Genomic DNA, 27711 nt, shown 5'->3' with positions numbered 1-27711 from the left:
AGCAGTGCTAGATTTTCTATTAAAATTATTTGTTAATGCTTGACTGAGAATCTAACCTTATTTTCAATAATTAACTCCCTAATGACATACAGTGCATCCGGAAAGTATTCACACATTTTCCAAAGGTGGATACACAAAGTATTAAGCAAAGGCTGTGAATACTTATGTAAATGTGATTTCTTAGTTTTCTATTTTTAATAAATTTAAAAAAAGTAAAAAAAAAAACTTTTTTACATTGTCATAATGGAGTATTTTGTGTATAATTTTGAGATAAGAGATCAAATTAATACAATTTGGAATGAGGCTGTAACATAACAAAATGTGGAAATTTGTGTACGGCGTGCATTACCGTTCGACTACATTCACAACAAATACAAAGACCGAATGGTTTAAGTTGTATTACATTCCCAACAAATGCAAGACGATGTGGTTTCTGTTATATGTTCGCCATTAAATTCCCTAAAAGTGATATAAAAGTGAGATAAAACGAGGTAAAAGTGGTTGTAGTACCGAGAGGATGCAAATCTCGGCAAGGATGCATTTCTCGGCATAACGCCGGCTCGGCAGCTTTTATACCCGTGGTCCACACGAGAAAATGACGCGGAAATGACGCGATGAGGAAGTGGAACAGTCGCCGGCGTCTGTTTTGCGGGCATACCACCGATGAACAGCCCGCAAAATTTTACCCGTGATACAGACGCAAACGGCTGTGTGACCGGGCCCTTAGATATTTTCTAACATTTCTTTTACAACATAAATCATGTTAAAAAAGTAAAATATAGTAAATTAATATTTCTAATAACAATCAAATATAATCATTTTATTGATAAGAGGTTCTACTCATTTTAAATATTATTCTCCTTCACGAGATCAATTAGTTTAAGATAAACACAGTAGGAAAGCAATATTTATAATGAGCCTGTAACAATAGAACAATGGTATTTCACTGGCAAATAATATTATCATTTTACATTTACCCCATAATTTTAACTGCACTTTTGGCAGTTAACATATGGTTAAAAAACAAATATTCTTGTAAAATAATATCAAAATGTGCTAATTGCACTCTGACTGACCTGAACTTTAGTCTATTGCCTGAACAAATATTGGTTGGGTCACATCTGCTGACTGTTTTATGTTTGCGCCAAACTGAAAAGTCTCAACTCTCTTAGTGTGACAAGTAAATGACTCTCCTCTCGGAGGTTAGCACATATCAGCAAATATCCCAAAATGGTTTGAGGCACCCAGATAACCCATTCTGTGTTGAGATATGAAGCGACATGATGGTATATTACAGTCATTTTATATTATCAAAAACTGGGAGGTGCGTGCCGATCTCAAAGTGTAAGAAACAATTGAGTTCATTTTCAAGTGCGGCTTGTACAAAGACAAAATTGAATTTTGTTCTTGAATATGAGCATGCAGCTTTTGTTAGTCCAGAATTCATGGTATTTTATGTGTAAATTAGATGTCATATTGTATGAATCAATTGTCTTTTTTGTTTAGAAGTTTGGTTTGGCTTTTGACGGTTTTGCAACTCTGACATATTTCTTTTTGGTCCTCTTTTAAAGTTGTGGGTTGCTAACCCCTGGAACTTTAACACATCGTTTATCAGCCTTCCTCTACCTATAGTGTCACAACTGATGAGAATATTCTATCCAGGCAACTAGTGCGCATGCATGCTTCCAGCATGCTTCCAGCATGCTCTTTGTGTTACCTTCACAATTCAAAGTTAACAGATGAGGAGGAGGAGAGTTTTCGGCAAGAGCCCAAAAAAGAGACGTTTTAGCAAATTCTATTAAATCTCAGATTTTCTGGGAAGGAATCACCCGAAAAAAGTATTGACAAGTCGGGCTATCGCTGACTACCTCGTTCATGTGTGACAAATTGTCAAAAGCGGGCAAAAACCAACGTCATTTAATCAGTTTTTCAAGAATATTTTTATTATCATATTGGAAAAAAAGTTTTTACATGATGTGCCGCTTGTTTTAGGTTATTGTGCAGTAATCTAATTTTAATTTTTTTTGTTTTATGTTCTGATTCGATTTAATGATTTATGAAAAAAAATAGCATACTGTATTTTTGCGGGGCTTGGAATGGATTGGACCATGTACATACAAATGTGTCTCTATTTTTATGTGTCTCAGTTTTCAGGTTGCTAAGCTACTCACAGAATGAAAAGAAAAGTTGTTTTGGGGGTTTTTTGTAAGCCACCTTTGTCCCCATTTTGTATATATAATTTATATATACTGTATATATTATATATTGTATATATTCTTAGATCCAATACTAAAACATAATCACCCTCTCTTTGCTTGCAGGTGATGGAAATCAATGTAATATATAGATGTCTGCGTCTTTATTTGTTCATAAATGCAAAAAAGAAAAATTGGATAGTTTTTTAGGCCTGGGCCCCTGACTACAATTTTCAACCCAATGCGGCCCGCGAGCCCAAATGTGCTCTATCTTCTCTCCCAATACAGGAAATGGCTAACAAGTCGGCGCAAATCAGAATGGATCGACTTGGCCCGGTTCCTCCCGGGCGCTGGGAGCCATCAATGTGAATTTGCCGGAGAAATTGTTTCAGCGACAAGGTTTAGATGTTATTTGCACACAGGTGAGAACACGACAAGGTTACCAGGGGAAACTGTGTCCATCCAGAAAGGACGTTTCAAGTTGTGCTTTCGGGTCGTGGATGTTTATTTTGTCTACGCGGGTCAAATGAGCCCTCTATTGGTTTTGAGCAGCCGTGCATTTAAGGAGAACATCAAAGACAATTTAGTCGGCACTGAACCGTAATGGAAAGTATTTTGGGAATGCTGATATTTTTTCAAGGTGTGGTGTGTCATTTGAGGTGTTTTCAAAAAGTTAAGGATGGAATATTTTTTTTATACAAGTATGTGTTAACAATCTCCAAGTGAATTCCAAAAGCCTTTATTTTTTTTCCACCGGGTCTATCTGCTCACTTTGGTCATTGCTCGGGTCAAAAAGGACCGCGGCTTCCGCTAACTACCAAGTCAGGGTGATCACAACCCAAAAACGGGGCATAAATCGTCAGCAGCAGAGAAACCTTTCCAGAGTGGTGCCCCGCGACCCAGACGCTTAAGGGATCCATGAACTGTGAAATATTTAAATTTTATTTTATTTCCATCAGACTTGTTTGTTATTCGTACAACATTAGGAAGCGGAAGATGGTGTTGTGGGGAAGGGGTAATGGAGAGTGATTTCATGTCAGTGTTTGTGGTTTTCTCTTAGTGTGGCATGACAATGATGAAAGAAATAAATTAGTGTTCAAAACACAGTCCAAACGCCAACCTAAACCCCAAAAAAGAGGAATAAAGAAGAGTTTATTCAAACAATTCTAAGAAATGTATGAACCTGCACATGCTATACAAGAAGGTGGTGTAAGCAAGTAGAACATTTTAAGGTAAACACACTTTTCAACAAACCTACTATAACTTACCAGCTAAATTTCAATAAACATAGGACAATGAGTTGGGCATAATCTAAAAGGAAATTGTGTATTATTTTTTTATATACATATATGTATATACATAGGGCGGCACGGCGGCGCCGTGGTTAGCGCGTGTGCAGGCACGGTTCGAAGGTCTTGGGAACCTCCTGTGTGGTTCAAATCCAGCTACCAGTCTTCCTGTGCGGAGTTTCTATGTTCTCTGCTGTGTGCCCTGCAATTGACTGGCAACCAGTTCAGGGTGTCCCCTGCCCACTGCCCGATAATTGCTGGGATGGGCTCCAGCACCCCCGCGACCCTACTGAGGATAAGCGGTGCAGCTAATGAGATAAGATATATGTATATATATATATATATATATATATATATATATATATATATATATATATATATATATATATATATATATATATATATATATATATATATATATATAAAACTTATTTTTTTTACATAACATGAGGCTACTTGGCTACTTGAGCAAGCAGACATGATTGTCTGCCATTTTGCTGCTTGGGGTACCCCAAAAATCCAAATTTGTTAAAGGGTAGGCAAAAAAAAAGAGAAGACATAAATGGTGCAGTTTCGTCAGTTTGATTATCCGTAATTTGTATTTCTATTAGAGGTTGCACTACATACTCCAGTTACATCTAGCGGTCAGATATTACGAAGTCAGATTTAAATTCAGATTCAGATAAACTTTATTGTCATTATTGTACACGTGTAGACAGAACGAACTGTCGATACATCTGACCCGCACAGTTTCTTTGAATTTACAGATATAAATAAAATGTTGTATTTTGTTGGAGTATTGAAGTACTAAAAATATACTAAGTAATTATAGATATGTATAGTATTATACAGTAGTGCAAAGAGTGCAAGAGGAGCAGTTAACCAGATGTGCAAAATGGGCAGTCAGGTAAACAAGTCACTATACAATAACAAAGTGTCCCTTAAACAAAGAATACGACCATTTAGCAAATCATGTTCAAACTTCATTAATTTGTATGGCAAGCCACTTTGTGAGGCACCATGTGGAAGCACAGGATGGGCCGGAAACTAGTTCAGATCGTGGAACAGCTGTATGCCAATGCCAACAGTGCGGTGCTGATCAATGGTACCATTGGAGCGTGGTTGCAAACCACAGTCAGTGTGAGACATGGCTCTAACTTTGTTTAACATATTTCTGGAAAGGATCATGACAGAAGCCTTGGATCAACATAAAGGTACAGTAAGTATTGGGGGAAACAACATTACTAACCGCCGTTTTTCTTATGATATTGCTGAACTGGCAGGAAAAGAATTGGAACTCAGAGATGGGGTCAATCAGCTGGACAAAGCATCAAACCAGTTTGATGCAAAAACACACAGACAAAAAAGTAATGACCAACATCCCACAAGGTACCACAAAACATCACCATCAACCACCAAGAGCTTGAACCTGTCACCAAATTTAAATATCTTGGAGCTGTCATATCAGAAGAGGGGTCAGAACCAGAAATCCTGGCCAGGTTATCTCAAACACAGTCGTACTTGCAAGACTAAAACCCATCTGGGGGGATAAGAACATAGTGAAATTGAAGATCAGATTCAGGTAAGACTCAAGGAAGATGCGATGGTACAGGAAACATCTAGACATCAGCTACATAGCCTAAGGAACAAACGAAAGGGTTCGCACAACCATTTTAGGTCACATTGGACCCCACGAAGAGCAGCAGGAGAGAAAGACTGAAAAAAAAGTGGGCCGAAAACATTTAGGAATGGACTGGTGCTAACTTTTCCATGACCCAAAATCAGGTGAGGAACCGTAAGCAGAACTTGTATAATCTGTCCAGAGTTACATCCTCAGTGGTGCCCTGACGACCCAGGCGGTTTTGGATACGGATACGTGCATTTATCAACATTCTTATATGGTGTACACAATGTGAAATGATCAAAAAGGTAAAAATGGACAGGTAAGCGATCTCCGTGACTTCTACTTGCAACCCACCCCACACCCATCCTTCCTCTGTAACATGCGCACACACTCATTACTCATAATAAACTCACATTTTATTTAGATAATATCATGTACAATATAACTCAAATACTATTTAGGTGGGTTTTTAGTGAAGATGAAGATATGTTTCATAGCTTTTTAGGATTCAATTATATGCTTTTCTGGATAGGAGCGGACCAGTTATTTTTTTAATTATTTTATATCGGGAAATCTTGCTCGTTACACGAGCAAATCAGGCCACGGGCACAATCCTGGAACAAATTGAGCAAAGAAAAAGTGGTACCCCTTTACTGTGTACCAGTTTGAACAATAAGCATACAAATCTATAAGTGTCGATGAATTTGTGCAGTTACGACCTATCTTGCTTGCAAAAATAGCAATTTCACATCCTGATTCTGGTCACTGTCGACAATCAGGATATAAAATCCCAAGTAAGCCATCACTCTTGACCAACCCAGTCAAATCCTTGTGCTGACAGATGGAAATGTAAATTGTAACTGACTTTGTGTGTTCAGTTAATCGTCACCTTACCGCACGGGCCGATTTTCCCGGCGCCGCGTGACATTTTTCAGGTGCGCCGCTCAACCTTCACCCTCTTCCTCCTGTGAGGCCGTCCCTTCCCCCGGGCGGCTGCATTAGCATAAAGGCATTAAAATGTGAATAGGAATTAATTTGGACTTTCCCCTCCATAGGAATTAATGGAAGTTTGTTCTGCCCGATCCCCCTTCCTCTTGCCCGCCGCTCCTCCACAGTCCATAAATATTAATATTAATACGCCGCCGCATTTAAAGGCAGCGCTTGGCTGGCGCCATATACAGAATATTATTAGAGATCACGATACGTTTCTCATGAGAAGTACAGCTGAGTGAATGCATTACCGTGCCGTTGTGATCTGTAAAATCCAATCTTCATACGGCACAAAAAGTTATTTTCAGAGAGACGGAAGATTAGCGACACCGAATTGCCGCTGTCTGAAGCCATTAGGCAGCTGGGGATTTTTTTTCTTCTTCTTCTTCTTCTGCTCCTTCAGAGAGGAGAGCCTACATCTCAGGTTCTATCGCAGTCACACCGCTGTAGCGCTATTATCATGCCCGAGTAGATCATCTCGCTAGATAACGATTATCTTCAGTCCACTCGGCCGCATAATACCCGCCGAGAAAGTTTCTGACGCTTATCTGAAAGAATGTCGTCACTTTCTTCTGTGGGCTCGAAAGGGGTATTTCTTGCAGCAACACTCCGTTATGATTTTTTTTAATCGTATGCCATCTTTGACACAAGCAGGTTAAGATCTTGTATTCGGAGTGACTTAGTAATCTTGGAAACATTATATTCACATAATACTTAAGCCTAAAAAAAACATTTGAAAAAAACAAAACAAAAATAACAACACATGGGAAAATAATAAATAATTTGCGAATAGAATATTGTTTGGCTTGAAGAGATTTCTCCTTTTTTTTTAAACACTATTTTCTTATTTTGCTGCATCACAAGAATTATTATTTCCAGTAAATAATTGATAGTTTGGTTAAACATAGAAAAAAAAAAAGAATCATCTTCTCATTTAATCTCTCATTAGCTGCACCGCTTATCCTCAGTAGGGTCGCGGGGTGTTGGAGCCCATCCCGGCAATCATCGGGCATTGGGCAGGGGACACCCTGAACTGGTTGCCAGCCAATCGCAGGGCACACAGGGACAGACAACTCGCTCGCTCATTCACACCTAGGGACAATTTGGACCGGCCAATCCACCTGAAATGCATGTCTTTGGAATGTGGGAGGAAACCGGAGTGCTCTGACGAAACCCACACAAGCACAGGGAGAACATTCAAACTCCGCACAGGTAGGCTGGTAGCTGGATTTGAACCCACACAGGAGGTTCCCAAGACCTTAGAACTGTACCGCACACGCGCTAACCACTGCGCCGCCATGCTGCCCTTGAATCATCTCATAAAATACAATTTTAAATGTTCTCAAATAAAATTATGTTGCACTTTTAGCAGATAGTTCGGTGTCTTTTTTCTGTAAAGACAAAGTCAAATAAGGTAAGCATAATTATAAATGTTTTAACTAATAATTATTTTACTTGGTGCTCTAAAAGTGAGAAGAAAACATTTAATTTATCTTATTTCTTTCCATATCTTTTATTTAATGCATGGAGCTTCATGCCATAAAATGTTAATGAAAAGGGGAGAAAAATAAGTTAATAAAATAAAAAAATGTTTTTGCTATTTTGCCATTACTGCTGTTACTTTATTCTTCATGTAAAACATGAAGAAAATGTGTTAAATGAGAAAAAGTAATATTTGTATCATTTATCTATCTCTGTGAACTATAGTCCCCGTTTCTTCTCTACTGTTTTCCTTAAATGAGACAGCTCTGATCAAGGTAACAAGTGATCTCCTACTGGCAATGGATTCTGGCGCTTCATCACTTTTGCTGCTGCTTTTGCTGCTTTTGACACAGTGCACCACAATTTCCTACTAGAACGGTTGGAAAAATGGATTGGTCTCTCAGGAACCGTCCTCTCATGGTTCAGATCCCACCTCTCAGATAGGACGCACTGTGTTAAATATGGCGAAATGACATCTGAGCCCTTTAAGGTTACCTGTGGTGTTCCGCAGGGTTCAGTGCTTGGCCCCCTTCTTTTCAGCATTTAAATGCTTCCATTAGGTGATATTATTCGCAAGTACAACATCAGCTTCCACTGCTATGCAGACGACACTCAATTATATCTTCTGTTGGAGGAATGTGCAACACTAAACTGTGGAAATTTGGAGGCCTGCCTCATTGAGATAAAAGAGTGGATGCCACTTAATTTCTTGCGTCTTAACTCTGAAAAGACCGAAATGTTAGTCATTGGTCCATCTAAATGCTGTGACTTACTTTCAAAAACTGCTGTGAACATTGACAAATGTCACATCACACAGAGTGACTCAGTTAAAAATTTAGGTGTCATATTTGACCCTGATCTATCCTTTGAAACGCATGTAAAGAAAATTACTAGAACCGCTTTCTTCCATCTTCGTAACATTGCTAAAATACGTTCTATACTGTCTCAGTCGGATGCGGAAATTATAATTCATGCGTTTGTTACCTCCCGTCTCCATTACTGTAATGCACTACTCTCTGGTCTCCCGAAGTCTAGAATCAAGTCTCTTCAGCTGGTACAAAATGCCGCTAATCTTAGGCTGGCCACAATGGTACGTTTCAGTGGCTCAATACCCCCCCAAAAAATTCTCTACCAACCCCTACTCTCAGCTAGGGTTTCAATGGATTTGGCCACGACCATGCATTTAATTATAGGTATGCCAGAATGACACGCCTCTCGACAAAAGTGCAATCTGCCGATCGTAGCCTCACAAGTACAGTTCACTTTTTGGTGGACCACACAGCAAAAAAGCCACAAGGCATGTCATAAATATGGTCTGCTGGTCTTGCTCACAGCAATGTGCAATATTTTGAAACCGGCGTTGCACTAAGGCCGCAAAGTAGTCAGTACTTACAGTAAAAATCTAGAAGTATTGCCTCAGCTAAAAAAATATGTTTTTTTAAAAACATTTGTTTGCATGTTTTTCACCCTTTCCAAAACTCAAGCTATTGCATTGACGAACTGGCCAGTTGAAGTCATTCACTACCATTGATGTCAGTAGCGGTCATTGGCAATGCATGCATTAATGCTAATGATGTCTATAATCGCCAATGGCAGTCAATGAGTAGAGCAGTGTTTTTCAACCAATGTGCCGGGACACACTAGTGTGCCGCTGGAAGTTGCCCAATTTTATCTTTCCAAAAAATCAGGCCATTATTCAGTACTTCTGTGATCTTCAGACAAGCAACTCTAATAGTCATCCATATTAGTAGGTTGCAGTAGATCTTTATATACTTTTTGTATACTAATTATCTGCTCATGAGGTAGCACAGTACATTTCATAACCTTATTTGTTTAACAAAGCGGTTTAAGATTGCACTGTAAAAAATTAAAAACATATATAAAGCACATCATTATTTCTTTATTTCAAGTATTCTTCTTTTTATACACTAATTACCTACTTATGAGGTAGTACAGTGAGATATTTGACATAACTGCATTTTCAAATATTTTCGACAGACGGTGTGCCTCAGAACTTTTTTGTAAATACAAGTGTACCTTGGTTCAAAAAGGTTTGAACAAGACTGGAGTAAATCGTCTGCATTTTGCAATTCTTCAAGGCACTGCTTTTTAGGGATTCAGTGTCTTGCCCACTTTTACGTATAACATGGAAGAGCCGGGATTTGAACCTGCAACCTCTTGATCCCAAGATAGGCGCTCTACCACCTGAGCTAATGTATTTGTCTTCCTACTCGACATATATATATATATATATATATATATATATATATATATATATATATATATATATATATATATATATATATATATATATATATATATATATATATATATATATATATATATATATATATATATATATATATATATATATATATATATATATATATATATATATATATATATATATGAAAATGTGTGTCTGTGTGTGTATGACTTTACTGAATAAAAATAGTAAAAAAAACACTAAACACAGTTGATAAACAATTACATAGATTATTTTGAATACATTGGATTTTGTCTCTTTAAAATCTATATTCTATATTCATTTTGAGAAATAAACAGCCAAAATGCATGAGCTATTAATTACAAATGGTAATGCACCAAATTAAAATGTCACAATTATGCAACATTCCAAAAGCTTTCCCTACATATTTTATTTTTAGAATTATATTCATATGTTACTTTTTTTGCAAATATTTTGGTTTGTCTTGCAATTTGTAATTGATCATTTTTGGAGTGAATTCTCCCTGTTAATCGTCCGAGTAATGAATGATCGTAAGCCTCATTTGCACGTCGGGTCGTTGGCACAGTGACCATCCTGCTCTCATCAAGCAAGTCCCCCCCACCATTCCTCCTTCCCACAATTCCCATAAACGCTCATAATTGCCACATTAAACTTGAGTTTATTATTTTCCTCCAGGTGCAGGTGTGCAGATGATATGAGAGCCCAGGTTGCATTTACATACAAATTGAAGGGTTTTTTTTCTCTTTCCCTTCCCCCTACCTTCTTCTATTAATCAGCCAGGCGGCAGGAACCAAACGGCAACACTCCATCAGGCCCTTTAAATACATTTGGTGACATTTTTACCTGGCATTAGCATGATAGGCCAAGCAGAGTATAATGTAGCAATGATTGCTTTTCCATTGAAAGCACAAACGCTTTCATTTTTCCTGTCATCTCAAATAAGTGTTAAAGAGGCTTCTGGAGGCCATTGTGCCAACGCCGTATGCTGGGGGACTCAGGACCACTGATGGCCATATTAAATAACCATTAGCGCCTGCGTTTAGATCATTGTGGCATCCGCCTCCTCTGAATGGGCCGGGACGGCTTCCCGTAGAAACGCTTCAGCCCGGGCAATGTTTTTCCTCCGACTAAACGCATTACAACGGTAATTTTGTGACTGTTAAGATAACTAGCGTTAACAAGCACTTAATTAAAATGTACAATAAATAGCCGTCTGCGAGCCTTATCTGTCCTCGGGTAGGAGGCTCCAATGCTCAGGCCGGCTGTTCCCTGGCTCGTTTGCAGATTAATTGCTTTTCTGTCTGGCAGAGGCTCGCCTGCACCGCAGCCAGATCGTAAATAGCCAGATAGGGAGTTGATCAATCAGGACTTTCTCTCTCTCCCACTCCGTTTCTGCGTATATTTCCCAACAGCGTTAAATACGTATCCCAACGCTTCCGTAATGGGGCCACAGCTTAGTCTATAAAGATAAAGGCCGCCGGGGCTCGCAGGTTCGAATCCATTAACAACGAACTGCACGAGTTTGGCTCAATGACTTCGAAAATTACGTATCAATGAATAGATTTGTTGCAAAGATGGAGTTGTACACGAAGCATTGATTATCTGATACTGATGGGAGACGATTAAGTAGACTAACTTTATCCAAAAGGAGATTAAGCGCCACTAAAGTAGAGTGAAGAAAGACGAATTTGGAAACTACAGATGAAAGTGAGTGAGGATTTTTGACAGGCACCAGTGTGCATTTTTAACTGTAAATACCAGGGGTCAGCAACCCGTGGGTCATCAAGTGATTTCTGATTTTTGTCAGTGTCACAGTTGCCCATTGCCCTCACTTGGGCCCGCCCAATTGGCGCCAGCTGCTGCTCGTTGCCTGATTGTCTTCCCTCCTATATAAACTCGGTGATCTCATTCACTCCTTGTCAGTCCGTCAATGAACCTCTGCACTTGCAAGACTTTTATTTTGACTCTGTCCGGTATCCTGCTCGTGTATCCAGTATCCGGTATCGATCCCGCCTGTCTCGTCCTGTCCGGTGTCTTGTTCCAGTCTCCAGTCTCCAGTATCCGGTATCGATACCGCCTGTCTCGTCCTGTCTGGTGTCTTGCTCCAGTATCCGGTATCGATCCCGTCTGTCTCGTCCTTTCCGGTATCTTGCTATTGTATCCAGTATCGATCCCGTCTGTCCCACCCTGTCCTGTATCAGCTCATGTATCATATCTGGTATTAATCCCATCTGTCCTGTAAAATAAAGCCTGTGTTCTGACAGTCAGTATATATTTTTAATGACACTAAGGGATATTATTTATGTTTTGATGCTTAGGCCTGGATATGTTGCATTTTTTGAGAGAGAGAGAGAGAGAGAGAGAGAGAGAGAGAGAGAGAGAGAGAGAGAGAGAGAGAGAGAGAGAGAGAGAGAGAGAGAGAGAGAGAGAGAGAGAGAGAGAGAGAGAGAGAGAGAAAAAAAAGGAGAGAGCTGCATTATTTATAAGGTTTATTTAAGGCTTTTCATTTTTTTCAGCTACAGACATTTTTTTCTTTTCTTTTTCGGCCATTATGGCTTTTTCAACATTTTGGGTTACTGACCCCTGAGAGGGCAGGAGTAAGGATTTTCAACCAACACTTGTATGACACGGAAAAGAAGACAATGGACGATGAAAATCCGCAAAGTATAAAACCTCAAAGAGCAACCCGTGTTACAGCAGGGGATTACTGTAGTACCTTTCCCACATGTTAGCATCATATTTTTACCATCTACCTTTGGTGGGCCGGATCTAAACGCCCGACGGTCCGTGTCTCAACCCTGGGCCATAGTGTGACCACACCTGGTTTAAACTAAGTTTTCATATTTTTTCTTTCAAGGTCCCAAAACTGTCTTTTTCTAGGCTCCGATCTTCAAATGGGTAAGCGACTACTCCCTTGTTAACAAAATAGGTAACTAACCACGGCGGCGCAGTGGTTAGAGCATGTGCGGCACAGTTCATGTCATGGGAACCTCCTGCGTGGGTTCAAATCCAGCTCCAGACTTCCTGTGCGGAGTTTGTATGTTCTCCCCGTGCTTGCGTGGGTTTCCTCCGGGCACTCCGGTTTCCTCCCACATTCCACAAACATACATTTCAGGTGAATTGGCCGGTCCAAATTGTCCCTAGGTGTAAATGAGTGAGTGAGTTGTCTGTCCCCGTGTGCCCAGCGATTGGCTTGCAACCAGTTCAGGGTGTCCCCTGCCCACTGCCCGATGATTGCTGGGATGGGCTCCAGCACCCCCGTGACCCTACTGAGGATAATCGGTGCAGCTGATGAGATGAGAGATGAGACTTGTATGACTTTTTAGTTGTATATACATGCAATCACGAAATAGCAGATTTCCTGACTATTACATAAAACAAAAGGAAATTTAGTAATTTTTTTGACACATGTTTCCCAGGGGGGCAAAGGTTGACAAAGCATGGAGGCACATTTATAAAACAAATAAATACAATGTGCGAGGAAGTGTTGTCTCGCTTTGAATTATGAGCGCACGGATCACCAGTTGAAGCCGGGACTACGCAAACAGGATGTGACACGGAGAACACATCCAGGAGCGGGGGTCTTCCCACTCGGAGGCTTCTGTGGGGGAGATTTATCATCAGGAGGTTAAGGTTGTGACATCAGTGGAGGCGGAGGAGGTTGGACTGGTAGGGGAAAGTCTCTGAGCTACAAAAAAGTTTGTTTTCTTGTGTTCCGTGTGGAATAACACGGCGCTCACAGCCCGCCTTACTTCGGCCGACCTCCATAAAGCAACAAGGGAGCGAGCCGCGGCCACATGTCTGACGAGTAATGTGATCCCGGAGGGTTTGACCGCTGTTAACTTTTATTACTGTAAATACTCACACTGCCTCTGGCTGCTTTTATGTGCGCCTTGTGTTTGATTAACCCCCACGATACACTCCGAGCCCATTTGTACGCGCCCGCCGCACCAAATAAAACGCCAGCAGACGGACGTAAATAAATAAGGTGTCACGTCAGGTTACTTCGACATAAATCTAGCATTGTTTTTGGCAGACTTGTTGGTTTAAGAGGGAGTTTTTTTTTGTGTTTGGGATGAAAATACCTTTCTTTTCTATATTCTGGGGGATAGTTTTAGTCATGGAATATTGATGTATTAAAAGTGTATTTTGGACTCATAAATGTACAAGATTTTTAACTACAAATTGTCCAAAGTGAATGTGAGATTGCTGTTAAATACGTTTGTGGAATGTTAAAAACTTCATACCAGGGAGTCAACACACAAGCTTTGAAATCTGGCATGATAAACTGAAAAACAAAAACAAAACAAAAAAAACAACAATTAAAAAACACATCTTTCTGTATTGTAATTCATTGTTACACACTGGTTGACGTTACAAAACGTGGCTGAATATTAGCAGTAAACAAAACAACAAATAATTAATTGCTATTGTTGTTTTGTTTACATTCTTTGTGCAAATATTTGTATTGTTGATTTAGTTCTGCTATTGATTAAAAGGAGAAGTAGCAAAACGTGATTTGGAATATTAGCGTTCACAATAACAATTTTTTTGAATCAGCCATAGTTGTTGTTTACATTCTATTGATGTATTGTTAAGTTAGATTTGTTATAAAACATTGGTTTGCAATACACAACGTGGCGGAATATCATCATTAACAAAAACAACAATGTATCCCAATTAGCCATCTTTGATGATTAAATTATATTTGAAAATGTTAGTATTCTTTGGTTAGTGTCATTATTATACAACAGTTTATGTAACTCAAATACGACTCGGAATATTAGCGCTTACCAGTCATGTTTGTTGATATATTGCCTTAGAAAATTAATCTATTGTTGAGATACTTTCGTTATCACACATTGGTTAAGGTAAGACAACAAGGACAGAACTTTTGCGTAAAACACAAAAACAAACAATGTTTCGGAATCTGTCTTCTTTTTTGTTTACATTGCTTCTCAAATATGTATTTATCGTTGAGTTAGTTTTGTTATCACACATTAGCTCTGGCGACACTTCGTGACTCGGAATATCGGCATAAACCAAAGCAACCATGTGCTGTTGAATAAGGTTCTGATGCACATTTATATTCCCCCCGGACGTACCAGGGGCCCGACTCCGACTGCAGAAAACATGCCCCAAACATTGACACTTCCTCATCCACCTATCACTGACTTTTGGGGGTGTTAAGTCTTTCTCTGATGTGTCGCGGAACATAATGCTTCCGATCAAACAAAAATAGATTCAATCTGATTTTTTTACTGAAGTGAACTCTGGACCAGGTCTCCTCTGTCAGCACACCATGCTCCTTAGCAAAGCTCGGTCTAGCTTGTTGATTTCTTTCGCCAATGAAAGGTTTGGTCACTGCAGTGTGATCCTTCAGTCTTAAACGAGAAACTGTATGGCGAGACAGATCCTTACCAAGTTCAGCACTGAGCAATTCCAGCTGCAGTTTGGAAACAATTACCTATTGACATACTGCACAGTGACCTGTCCTCTTTTGCATTTGTCTTCCGTGGACGACCAGCCTTCTTGGTCAACTTACATGAGTTTGCATTTTTGGAAAGATTCATTATTCTTGAAATTACATACTTGGGGCGATTAACTTGTCTTTCTAGGGCTGATTAGGTCGTTCCTTTCGTTTTCTTCCGGACAACCTGCTACCGGAGACACAGTCAATTAAAAACAGCCCACTATATTACAAAGTCAGTAGAAATGGCAATAGGATTTGCCAACGGAAAGGGGGCTGACAAATAATCAAGGACATTCGCACCATGTGATGGTTTAACAATATTGAGTGGGAGGCACCTAAAGGTATTCTCTAAATTTGATCGGCGCATTTTTGGCAAAATAAAGGTTTGCTTGTTAAAATGCCTTATCCATTTTGTGAAAAAGTGTTTGATAGCCTAACATACACACAGCAAAATGTCCTTAAACTGTTGATCAGTGAAGAATATATTATTTCCAAATTATTACTTTTTAAAAATAAATTCTGCTCTAATTTTGATCTCCAGTGTACATTTCTGATGAGGAGAATCAATTTTGAGATACAAAGAAATGTAGGGATGATATACAAGTTTTCCTACGTTGTAAATGAGGATTGTGAACAATAGCAATTCAAAAAGCATGTAGCACATGTGAAGAACTTCCTTTTGCTTGCTTCATAACTCAACCGTTGAAGGAGACTGTCAGTATTCATGAGAGTGAGCAACATTAACAACTGAATTAGCCGCCAGACGCATGTGTCCTGACGGTGCACTGTTAAGGGACACTCGTGGTGGTCCCAGGGCCCTTGGGGGCTTTCTAGAAGGCAGATTAGGGAAGCGACCATTCCGACAGCCGCACAAGCACTTATCAGGCCCACTTCGACCGGCATGATTTATTACCTGAGAACATGATAAATGTAGTTGTGAGCGACCCCAGAGAAGGGAGTGGTGAAAAGAAGGGGGTCGGGTGGGACAGACAGTATGAATCTGTCAGTTTGGACCTGGCCAATGGAAGAAATCCAAAGAGGACAGGAGCTGTGATCGTGTTGGGGCGAAACATCCTGCGTTTTCTTGTTTTCCTCTCATAAATCAGCCTGCGATAAGCTCTCGCTGCCCTCTGGCCTGTAAACTCATCTCGCTTAACCTGACTCTAGACTGTTGACACGTACTTCTGTCTTGAGCCATGCAGTTTTAAAAACATTAAAATTAGAAATGTCTATATTGTCATTGACAAAAAAGTAGTGAATATTGTTTTCTAGGGATATTGAACCTTTGCTTTTTAGGGATATTGAACCAATGCTTTTACTTAACATTACAATAAAAAGAGCCCAAAATTATTTTTATTGTCAAATAACCACAATGTAAACATTAACAGTATCCAAAAATAAATATAAATATGTTACAAATGTTTCAGAACACGAGCAAAACCCAAAAAGCACCATCGGAAAAAAATACATATATAACAAAGGCAACATAATAATAATAATAATAATAATTTCCTTTGTATTGTCATTCTTTGTAACAATGTACACAGAACGAAATGTCGATACACCTGACCCGTTGTAGCGAGCCGATGAACAAATATAATACCTCCCACTGCACAGTATTTTGAAAATGAAGTCCAAATAGTGTAGACAATATGATGTAAAAACCTCTAAGAGTACAAAAACTGTACTATATAATACCTAAACAACATCAACTGTTTCAGAAAAATAGTCAAGAGAGTCAAACCAAAAGCAGAAATGTAACAGAAAATATAAACGTTCAACAATATCAACAAGGCAACTAAAATACCTTATTTTCTGGACTATAAGGGGCACCTAAAACCCCAAACATTCCAGAAATTTGAAAGTGTGTCACCATCATAAAGCCAGAAGTACGATAAATAGATTCAGGAATGCAGAATTACAACATTATGCTTCTACACACCGTATAGATAATTAAATAGAATCATTTTAGTAGTGAATCCATAATACCTCATGTTTATGTTCATGAAATACATGTTTATCCTCTGTTTTAAACGCATGCACCTCATAGTTTGATGTGCCTTATATATATAAAAAAAAAAACATCTTTCACAAAAGGTATTTTTGACGGTATGATCGGGTGCACCTTTTAGTCTGGAAAACACAGCACTTTACATTGCACTATATTTTTGTAAAATGCAACCAGTTCAATGTGGTGTTTTATTCTAAAAAATATATGTTGTATCCAGACTTATTTAAGCTTTTAGATCAGTTCCGGTGTATCAGGATACTCTATTTATATTTAGTGATACAGATAATGTGGACTGAAGTCAGGCAGACTAAAGGATTCGGTTAGATCTGTGAACATGTTCAGAAGACTGTATGGGTCGATAGCTAGCATTGCTAATGCTTTTTCCTCAGTTTCTCTAAATAGTGCTGTTTGTGTTTTCCAACGATGTGAGCCAGCTCATCTGACAGCTGCACAATATTTGTTTGAGTTGTCATTGCCAATGGGGTTGAATAGTATAGCTGTTTTTGTTGTTGTTGTCTACTGTTTTTTGACCTCATCCACTGTTTACTATGGTGTACTACCACCAGTCATGGTGTAGTCACCATGATCTGCACTAAGGCAGTACAGTGCTAGGTATTTCTTGCTAGAGTATCATTTGACAAAAGCATTGCCAACGAAAAAATAATACATATTTATATTGAGTAATGGAGATGACACTTATTCCAATTCGACTATTATACAACATATTTTATTTGGATTTATTGGGGTGTGCATTGAATAATACTGTGACCTTTTAATTCCACTAATTGGGACGCTTTTCTTTAAAAGCGTCTTGGGATCAAAAGGTCGCAGGTTTGATTCCCGGCTCCTCAGTGTTATATGTAGAAGTGTCCTTGGGCAAGACACTGAATCCCTTATACCCCCGATAAGCAGGTAGTTGCTTTGCATGGCCGACACTGCTATCGGTGTGGATGTGTGCGAATGGATAAGTGTGAAGCACATTGTAAAGCGGTTTGGGAGGTCTTCCTTGACTTGAAATGCCCTATGTCAATGCATACAATGTATTATTTTAAGGTGGGCAGATTATTTTGACTTACTCGTTTTGTAAGTAGCTCGCATGCTGAAAAAGTGTGAGCTCTCCTGATTTATTGGCTTTCTATAAGAAAGCTTTCAGTAACTGTGTTTGGAGCCTTGATTGGACCATCCTCTGCTTGCTCATTTTGCTCCAGTGTTGTGACAGCCTGAGCAGAAACAATCAATAAGAAAAGCAACAGTGGCCTAAGTGGGTCAACAGAGGAAGATAACTCACAGGAGACTTGATGGAAAACAAAAGGCTATTGTAATAGATTTAGCTGCACACTTTCTCGTTATTGTTTGGACCTCCGAGAGGAAATGATGAACGGGTTAGTAACATTTTTGGAGCAAGTCACCTGTGCTGACCTAGCGTGATTTGTGCGCCGGGCACTGTCACGTAAATCTCGACCGCTTCTGGTGACAGTAATTTAACACGACGGTGCCTTTTTTCGCCATAAATAATTTGCCGCTCATTGATTTCCGATACTGGGGAAGAAATATGCGGCGTTCACCTCAAGGGGCCGTCGATGTTTCCGGCCGCTCACTCTTTGTGGTCACCGCTGTGACAGCTAGAAGTCATTTGTTAGGATCACAAGATGGGAATTTATTGGCCGTTAGATGATCCGGTCATGGGGATTTACTGTGTAGTCGGGTCATATTTTGTATTATGGATAGTTTGCAATGGTAAGACAGACATTTATTAGTAGTGCATGGTGTGTAGATACATACATTATAATGCAGGTTTAGGCAAACAACGGCCTGCTGACCTCATGCGGCTCATCAGGCTTCTTTGTCCTGCCCGGCAAACGAAAATGGCCAACATCTCATCTCATCTCATTAGCCGTACCACTTATCCTCATTAGGGTCGCGGGGAAATGGCCAACATATAATCACAATATATAATCAATAAGTATTACTACTGTGGAAATACAACAAACATACTAAATAAATACTACAATGGTAGTCCTTCCCAAATACTTCGACAGAAATAATATAAAATATCACCACAGTAATACTATAATACTTCAGAATTATTACAACAGAAATACTACAAAAATACAACTACGCTAACATTATAAAGATACAAAATAAACACTACAAACATACAATAACAGTTATATTATAAAAATACAAATACTTTAAAATGCTACCATGAAAATACTTTAAATATATAAATAGATAAATAAATACTACAACAATACCACTACAGTAATACTATAATACAAACTTACTACCACAGAAATTTTAGGACAGAAATACTACAAAAATACAATGACAGAAATATTAGGACAGAAATACTACAAAATACAACTATGGAAATACTGGTCAATAAAATAGGGATTATAACATTTTAAGCCTCATTTAAAATTAACTAAATATTACACTTTTATCTCGAATAAAAAAGAAAATCTATACTGAAAATCTGCAGTTATTTGAAAGTGAATTTTTTTTTTTATTGTTTTAATATTTTAACTTTTTTTTCAGATAAAATAAGAAAAAGAATGCATCAATTAGAACATATCCTGTGACACACTAGACAAATTCTTAGGGTACACGATTGGCGAAACTACTTAAGAAACATTTGAGAAACACTGTAAATTGTTCAGTAGCTAGGATTAAAAAAACACATTTCAACTTTTCTTAATCGTGTTCATCCATGTACCATACTTTTAGACAAATTTTTCAACCAAAGATGACATAGAAGTCTTGAAAACAGATGGCAACCACCTTTCTGATGATGCAGCAAGAGTATAGGCCAGAAAAGTAAAATATTTTCTTTGATACAGCAATTTGAGTTTCATTTCGGGGTCTGAAAAGTGTTACAGACATAATTTTGGATTTGGATCAAAATCACCTTGTGCATCAAATAATGGTCTCAAAGCACCCTCTGTCGGACCAAAGTGCTACTACAGGTTTGTTTTGAAATTTGTCCAAGTTACATTTATCATTTAGTTATTTATTTACTAGCATTGGCTGATCTAAAATGTATTTTTTCTCGTGGAGAAAGATAAAAAGCAAACATAATTGGACCATTGTGTCTGCCTTTTCAAACGTAGAAATAATGAACAGCTAGGCAGACATTCTATATGAACAGATTAGAGCTTTCAATTTTCAAATTAATAAAACAACGAAAACCTCATAGGTCTCTTTCTGTAATCAGTCAATGTTGTCGCTGTGCTTCTTTTTGTCACCTTGTGAGTGATCAAGTTGTTGATTGGACGCATGGCGGCTTTCCTGAGAGGGAAGCCAACCACTGATGAGCTTTAATTGCTCTGTCTCTTGTCCACTCCCATTAGTTCCTCATTTAACACTATCAGATGGTGTGAGTCTCTTGCACTTTTACAAGGTTGAGTGTGTATGTGTGCGCATATGTGTGAGATAGAGCTGCTGTGTGTTGATTGTGTTATTGAATGTAAAGAGTTATCTTGGTTCGGACTAAAGCGGTGCTGCTGATTTCTTCTTGATCGATAAAAAGGGATTTTGGGATGATAAAATGAACACATTTTCAGCCCTTTTCCCACAAGTGCAGTGTGGATACCTAAGTGTTGCACTCAGCAATCCTTGCTTTACTGCAAGGAACCCCGTATTAGCCCTACTGTCTCTTCCGACGAAATTGGCAATGCCATTATATGATATGAGGATGCATAGCTAACTGGAACTAACTAACTGATAGAAACAATATTATAGCCCTTCATTGCCGTTGGTCTTCTTTTAAAATAGCTATGCACAAAATAAATGATGAAACATTCAAATCGAAGCAGTGCTTCTCAATTATTTTTCGTCATGTCCCCCTAAGCAGAAGGAACTCTCTCAGTAGCGCAATAAGCACACCAGTCTTTTCCTCGTCACGCTCGTCATATTTCCTTTTCTTGAATACTTTTGTTTGACTGTTTTTCTTTGTCTCTTTCCAGTTGTCTTCTCATCAATTAAATATTTCGCATTTTTCCCCAGTGTGATACATTTGAGGGTGTGATATATTTTACACTGCGCTATGCTAAATGCAAACAACGTCTTTACCACCTAGTCCACATTCAGCCATTGAGAGCGTCACTGCCCCTAATGGAGTGGAGGTGCAAATTCGGTTTATTTTTGAACAGGTATAAAAAATAGTTTCCCTGGGTTCAAGCATTGCACCCCAATATTTGAGAAACATTGATTAAACATGAGCTGATCCCAACAAACCTAATAAAGATAGATAAAATACACGTGCATGTTATACATTTTGTAAATGAAACCGCACACAAAACTGTGAATACTTATATTTTTTTAGATACAGGTAAAGTTGTATAAATAACATATTCTTCATTCTTATTTTTACACAATGTTGCTGCAAAATTTCACCAAACATTTCCATGGCAATATCGTTATGATGCTCTTACAGCTTAGGCTACTTTACAAGCACTATCCTGTAAATACTGTTTATTTGTCCTAATATCATTTTTTATACTGTTTTTGTTTAAAGTCTTTTATTACACGTTTTTCCTGGGGTGCCACATCTAATCTAAAAAAAAAAATATTAGACTTGCCTCAGCAGATTTTATTGTCAATATATTATTTACTTAAATAATATATTGACTTCTAAATTCACTACAACGGACACAAAACAAATGCAAAACTTAGCATTCTGTTCAGGTCAATTTACATCGTAGTAATCATTTTCGGATTGAAGGTTTCAAAATCTTTGAAAGTAAAGATAACTAACCTATTTAAAAAGAAGGTGTAAGAGTGGTATTACATGTTGATGGACCATATGTAGCAATGAAGTATTTGCGATACCAAGTAAAGACATACTTCTTTTAGCTGTTTCCACCCACTCAGCAAATTCCTCCGTTATTTTCAGTTGACAACAACTGGCTCCGATCTAAATGAAAGGGTGAAAGCCATAATTGAGCTTTCACTGGTCACGGTGATATAAAAGTTGTGTATTGTGGAAAATTACCAGTCCAATGTCATGTTCCGTTTATTCACTTATTGCATCAAAATCATTACACCCTGGATTGTAACTTTTAGACTTTCTTTGTGGAGAGTAGATACATGTTTTTTTTTTAATTCAATTTCATTATTGTATTGCCTTAGTGTTGTAAGAATTGTATGAGGTATTTCTGAACTGTCATTGCATCAAAAAAGTAGTGAAAATCCAACAATAATTGACACTTTTTTGCCCAAAGTGTTTTTGCATTAACAAAACAGGTGGACACAGATGCACAAATATAAATACTGCGTAGAAATGAATATATATTGTTTGAGTCATATATCTACAAGTATTTTGCAGATTCACAAATAAAAAGCACTATAAAGGAGAGAGGGGGGCATTTATCTATAGAGGATACAGAGGAAGTGACTTTGACAAAAAAGACTCATTACAGACAAGATGAGTGCATTTTGCTCTTTTAATTTAAAGATCCTTAAAAAGACTCTGAAGTTACTAGCTAGCCCAAAATATAAAAGGAATAGCCCATGAATATGTTTTAATTAATAGAGACATTGTAAAATGCAAAAAAACATATTGACATGAATGACAAATACATTGAAAAACATTTTTTCTATTAAAACATTTGAATCGGTTTTGAATGTAATCCTGAGAGATGGCCATCCAAAGCTAATATATAGGATAATGTGTGTTCAACTATGATTCACTTATTCTTGGTTCACGAAGCCCTTAAACGCTTTGGTTCTTGGGGCACCGCTGATTGCACTCTGGACAGCTTTCTCCACAGCTGATGGTTCCTGGCCGTTTTTTGGTCGTGGCAAAGTCGGCACCAATCCATTCCTTGGTGTTTTCGGCCCTGTTCTTTTTCTGTCTTCCTCTCCTCCTGCCCTCTTGGACGGTGCCCTGTGCAAAGTTTTGTTTTGAACCTCCCAATTGACAACGAGAAAGGCCAAAGTAGCTTTGTGCAGGGAACACAGTGTAATGTCGGTTGATATTTGAAAGTATAGGAAATAAAAAAAGGAGTATCTGTTGTTAAATAGAAAACGCATTAAGTAAAATTTTCTCTAATTGACTCCGTGCAGTAAAAAAATCATCTCAATGACGACATAATCACCAGATTTTCTTTAAATCGGGAGAGGAAGCTTTGCGATATGTCCCGCTGCGATTTGCCCTTTGACTGACATCTGTTAAGACTCAGCGGTGAGAGACAGTGTCGACGCCGAGGCGAGTGTTGGCGCTGGATGCATGGGTGTCACTCCTGCGACAGCCCGAGAGCCATTAATTTTAGCCTCTGGAGTGGTAACAAGATCCCACGAGCTTCTTCCCCTCCTTCCCTCTTTCCTCCCCTTGCACGGCTAGGTTCCTAAATATACATTTATTTTCAGAAGGAGAGCCCCCTACTACCCCGCCTTCAACGTCAGGATGTGATGGATGTTGACTAATCGGATGGCGTGCGAGCGTATGTCCACTGTCAGGTCCCTTTACGTTGGCTGAGCGGTGGGCGTAAATCTCCTTGAGGGTGATTTGTTGGTAGTGGGGTCTTGTCTTGGGGAAGGATCTGGGAGATATGATACGCGGGGCTGTTGCTGCCTGAGCTGGGTCTATCTTAAGATGCTGTAAGGAGGCCTGGCATTCAACTAGGTCTCGGAGGCTTTGAGGGCGGCCAGCAGGAGGGCTGCCTCTGGCCTGCACTTACTCCAAGAAATACTTGTCTATTCTTGCCTCGGGATGGTGTAGACACACTCATAACATATCTTGACAAGAGCGCTCCGAGATCTAAACACGGGGTTTAACATATGTCACCTGCAAAAGCAAACCAGAAGCCATTTCCCTTTTGAATCAAGACTAATAATATCTCAGAAATGAAATCAAAGTATAAATGCACAGACTATGAATTCCTATTTACAGTGTTAGAACACCTTCTTAATAGCCAAATTTAAGCACTTTAGGGACTTTCAAAGACAATTTTCAGACGCGATTTAAATTTGCAATCATCAAGAGAAATTATTTTTTCGATCTTGAGTAACTTGTGAGTATATTTGTGGATCTGAACAATTTGTGAGTAAATATTTTGAGACAAAATCTTTTCCCATATAATTGTGACTAAAAATGACGGTAATATGTAGCTTACTCTTTCATATGTACGGGAATTTCTTTCCAATACAATTAACCACAATATTTTGCATTGCCTTTATGAAATGTCCATGATCAATACGTAATACTTGCATTTTTTCACATTTCATAGTGCCCTGTTTAGGTCTAGCTTTCAGCGAACGGTTAACATACACATAGTTAAGCCAGTCATCTCGGTGCATTTCCTTTCATATTACTGGGGAGAGTTGTCTCTCCCATTGTATAGAGTTGGATCCTTTATTTTTGCACACTTTGCAGTATGCTGTATATTTTTCTTGCGTTTTTCCCATTCTTTGAATTTTCCATTTATGAGTAATCGTTTATTAAAACTGCAGCCCTGCGGCATTTTGGTCTGATGAACCCGTTTTCTTGGGTGTGATGTTGCTACTGTCAATAACGAGGGAAGAAGAAATACAATGGCAATGCGAAGCCACTAGGGCAGGCGTGTCGGCATCCTTCTTAAGCAGACTTGAGTTATTTTTCTTCGTTTAAAACACTGGCAACAATTTCAAGTATTTACAAGTACTTCATCCAGATTTCAAGTACTTTTCATTCCTTGAAAACGTAATATTGCAAAATAAACATTATCAAGGATTTCAAGCACCTATACCAACCATGTATTAATGAGTTTAGGGCAAATCTAGATAAAACAATACAGTGATGTAGTTGTGAGTCTTACCACCTGCCCACAATTATACGAAATGCAAATGAGACACTTACATCATTCAGATGTGTCCCCTAACCACAGCCTGGCAAGCTGCTTCGTGGGTGCTCTATCCTAAGAGGGATGCGGCAAAGCTCACTGCCCAACAAGGGAGAAGGTGGCAGCTCCTGGGGCACGGCAGATGGTTGAGGGGAAGGAAGGAGCTTCCCAACTTGGCTGTCTTTGACCTGCAAAGACCGCACACTGAGATCTCCTTTATCATGTCCCTCTTTTCCTGCCACATGGGCAGAGGCACTGCTCAAATAGACGATGGTGATACTTAAAATGCATCGGTTGTGTGAATGCTAATTTTCACAGAAAAGGATGGCTAGGTAGCTAATTCCCTTTTTCTCGTATGCACGATATAGTAGAGTCCTCGATTTAATAACGATTTATTGTCATACGCTGCTGATATAACCTTGATTCCTGTTTCTTTAAATACGTATTTCAACCTTGTAAAAAATATTAAGAATGGTTACGTAAATGCTAATTCTTACAGCAAAGAAAATCAAGCTAGCTACTTCACTTTATGCCCAACATGCATGTAGCAGTATGTGGCAGATAGAGAGAATCCTCAATTTCACAAACAATTTATGTTCTTACGCTGGCAATGTAGCCTGGATTTATTGCACTTTGGATAAAGTGTTTTAACTTTGTAAAGATAACTCAAATGCATTAATTACTTGAATGTTAATTCTCACAAGAAATTATAAATAGGTAGTGACCTATTTTTTTGCTCAATATGAGGTTGTATTTAACAGGTACACGGAGAGTCCTTGATTTACAAATGATGCTCTTCTTATGTTTGAGAAATATCCAAGATTTCTGACACACTGTATTACGTATTCAAACTTTTCATGAAATACTAAAAATGTATTGGTTACATCAGGGGTCGGGAACCTTGATCAACCCGTTACAGCATTCAACGTTGGGTCAGCATACTGTTTTTGCAATTTCAAAAAACTGATGGAACAGTGTCAAACATATGATCCCATGGCAACTCCAGTTCAATTATTCAATGTGATTTAATTGTCTGATGTGGCACTGGGTTTGAATGTGGGGTGGGGCGTTATCTCACATTTGTAAAACAAATCAACACTACGTGTTGCTTTGACAACCAGACCCCAGGAGGCCTGCCATCATTGGGAGATATGACGCCTGAACCATTTCCCTTTATAATCAAGACTAATGATACCTCAAAAACAAAAACAAAGTATTTATACACAGATTATGCTTTTCTATTGACAGGGTTAGAGGACCTTCCCCATGGCCAAATTCAAGCACTTTAGCAGTGTTTGAAACTCATGACAAAACGTTACCTGGCACCAGGGCAGACAACTCTAAAAAGTTGCCTGCCCAGCCATAAAGTTGCCTGCCCTGTTTTTCACAACTTGAAACGCAATAAGACGATTAATCGCAAAAAAAACATTGTTACAAAGTATTAAGGATTGATAATCAGAATATATAACAGAACAACACTTTTGAAATTAAGTTTATTATAAATCTACTCGTAACATTCATTGCATGCATATGACATCGCGGTTTTCCATCTGCCATCAATATGTACCTGTATTTACTCATCTTCATTCAAGCAATGTTTGCCTTGCGTCGTCTGCTACAAGCCACGTGAACACTCCTTTCCACGATGCTTTTAATGTACATTTACGTTTTCTAGCATCATCAATTTTGTTAGGTTCTTTTGAATCTTTCTTCTGGGGCTGAGATTTTGGCTTGATTTCTAACCACTTATCCATTTTTCTTGTGTTCTCTATGCCTCGACTTTGGAAAATGATATGCAAATGAACGTCCTAATAACGCTCTGGAAAGTCCAGAAGCACGAAGGCATCTGATCGGCTGCCGAATATGCAAATTGCCAAACGAACCGAAATTCTGTAATTTCCAAACCGGACGAAGATTTTAACATCGGAATAAAGCAAACATTTGATTTGGAAAAAAATCTTTCTTATGTCAGCTACCCCACGTTTTGTAAGTTGGACGCCCGACGTAAAAGATGCACGCCCCGGGCGTCAGGGCAGACGTTATTTCAGACACTGACTTTAGGGACAAGAGGTCTGGCTTGCAAAAGGCCCAGCTTAACAAGCAAAGAAACCAGAGTTATCTCAAGGGCAGCAAAGAGACCAGAGAGGCCTGGCTTCACCAACATCCACACGCTGATCAAACCAAGGTGGTGGGACCCAGCCAATGATCTCAAAGCACCCTCGGGACGAAGAAAGGACCCAGCATCAACACACTGCATCCGGTGGGTCAGGTCCAGCCTTAAAGCTAGAAGTAATACTTAGTTTTGCAAGTAATCACGAACATTTTTTTAGTTAAAAGACATTAATCTGCAAGCCACGTGGGTCATTTTAGTTCTTACCTGATGCGCAAAACTCAATACTTTGCCTAGATCTGCAACCACTAAAACTACTATAAAGTCTAAATCCAAATCCTTTCAGCTTAACAAAGAACCAAGATCCAAAACCCAACCTAATTCTAAATATAAACTGATACAATAAACATTATCCTCTTGTAAAGTGTTACTGGTAAAAGCAACCCTAAAGCCTAGTGGATTGTTTTAC

Source organism: Urocampus carinirostris, chromosome 4, assembly GCF_059441175.1.
Source record: "Urocampus carinirostris isolate Australia breed hairy pipefish chromosome 4, RoL_Ucar_1.0, whole genome shotgun sequence".
NCBI classification, from domain to species: Eukaryota; Metazoa; Chordata; class Actinopteri; order Syngnathiformes; family Syngnathidae; genus Urocampus; species Urocampus carinirostris.
Note: the sequence above shows the minus strand (reverse complement) of the source record.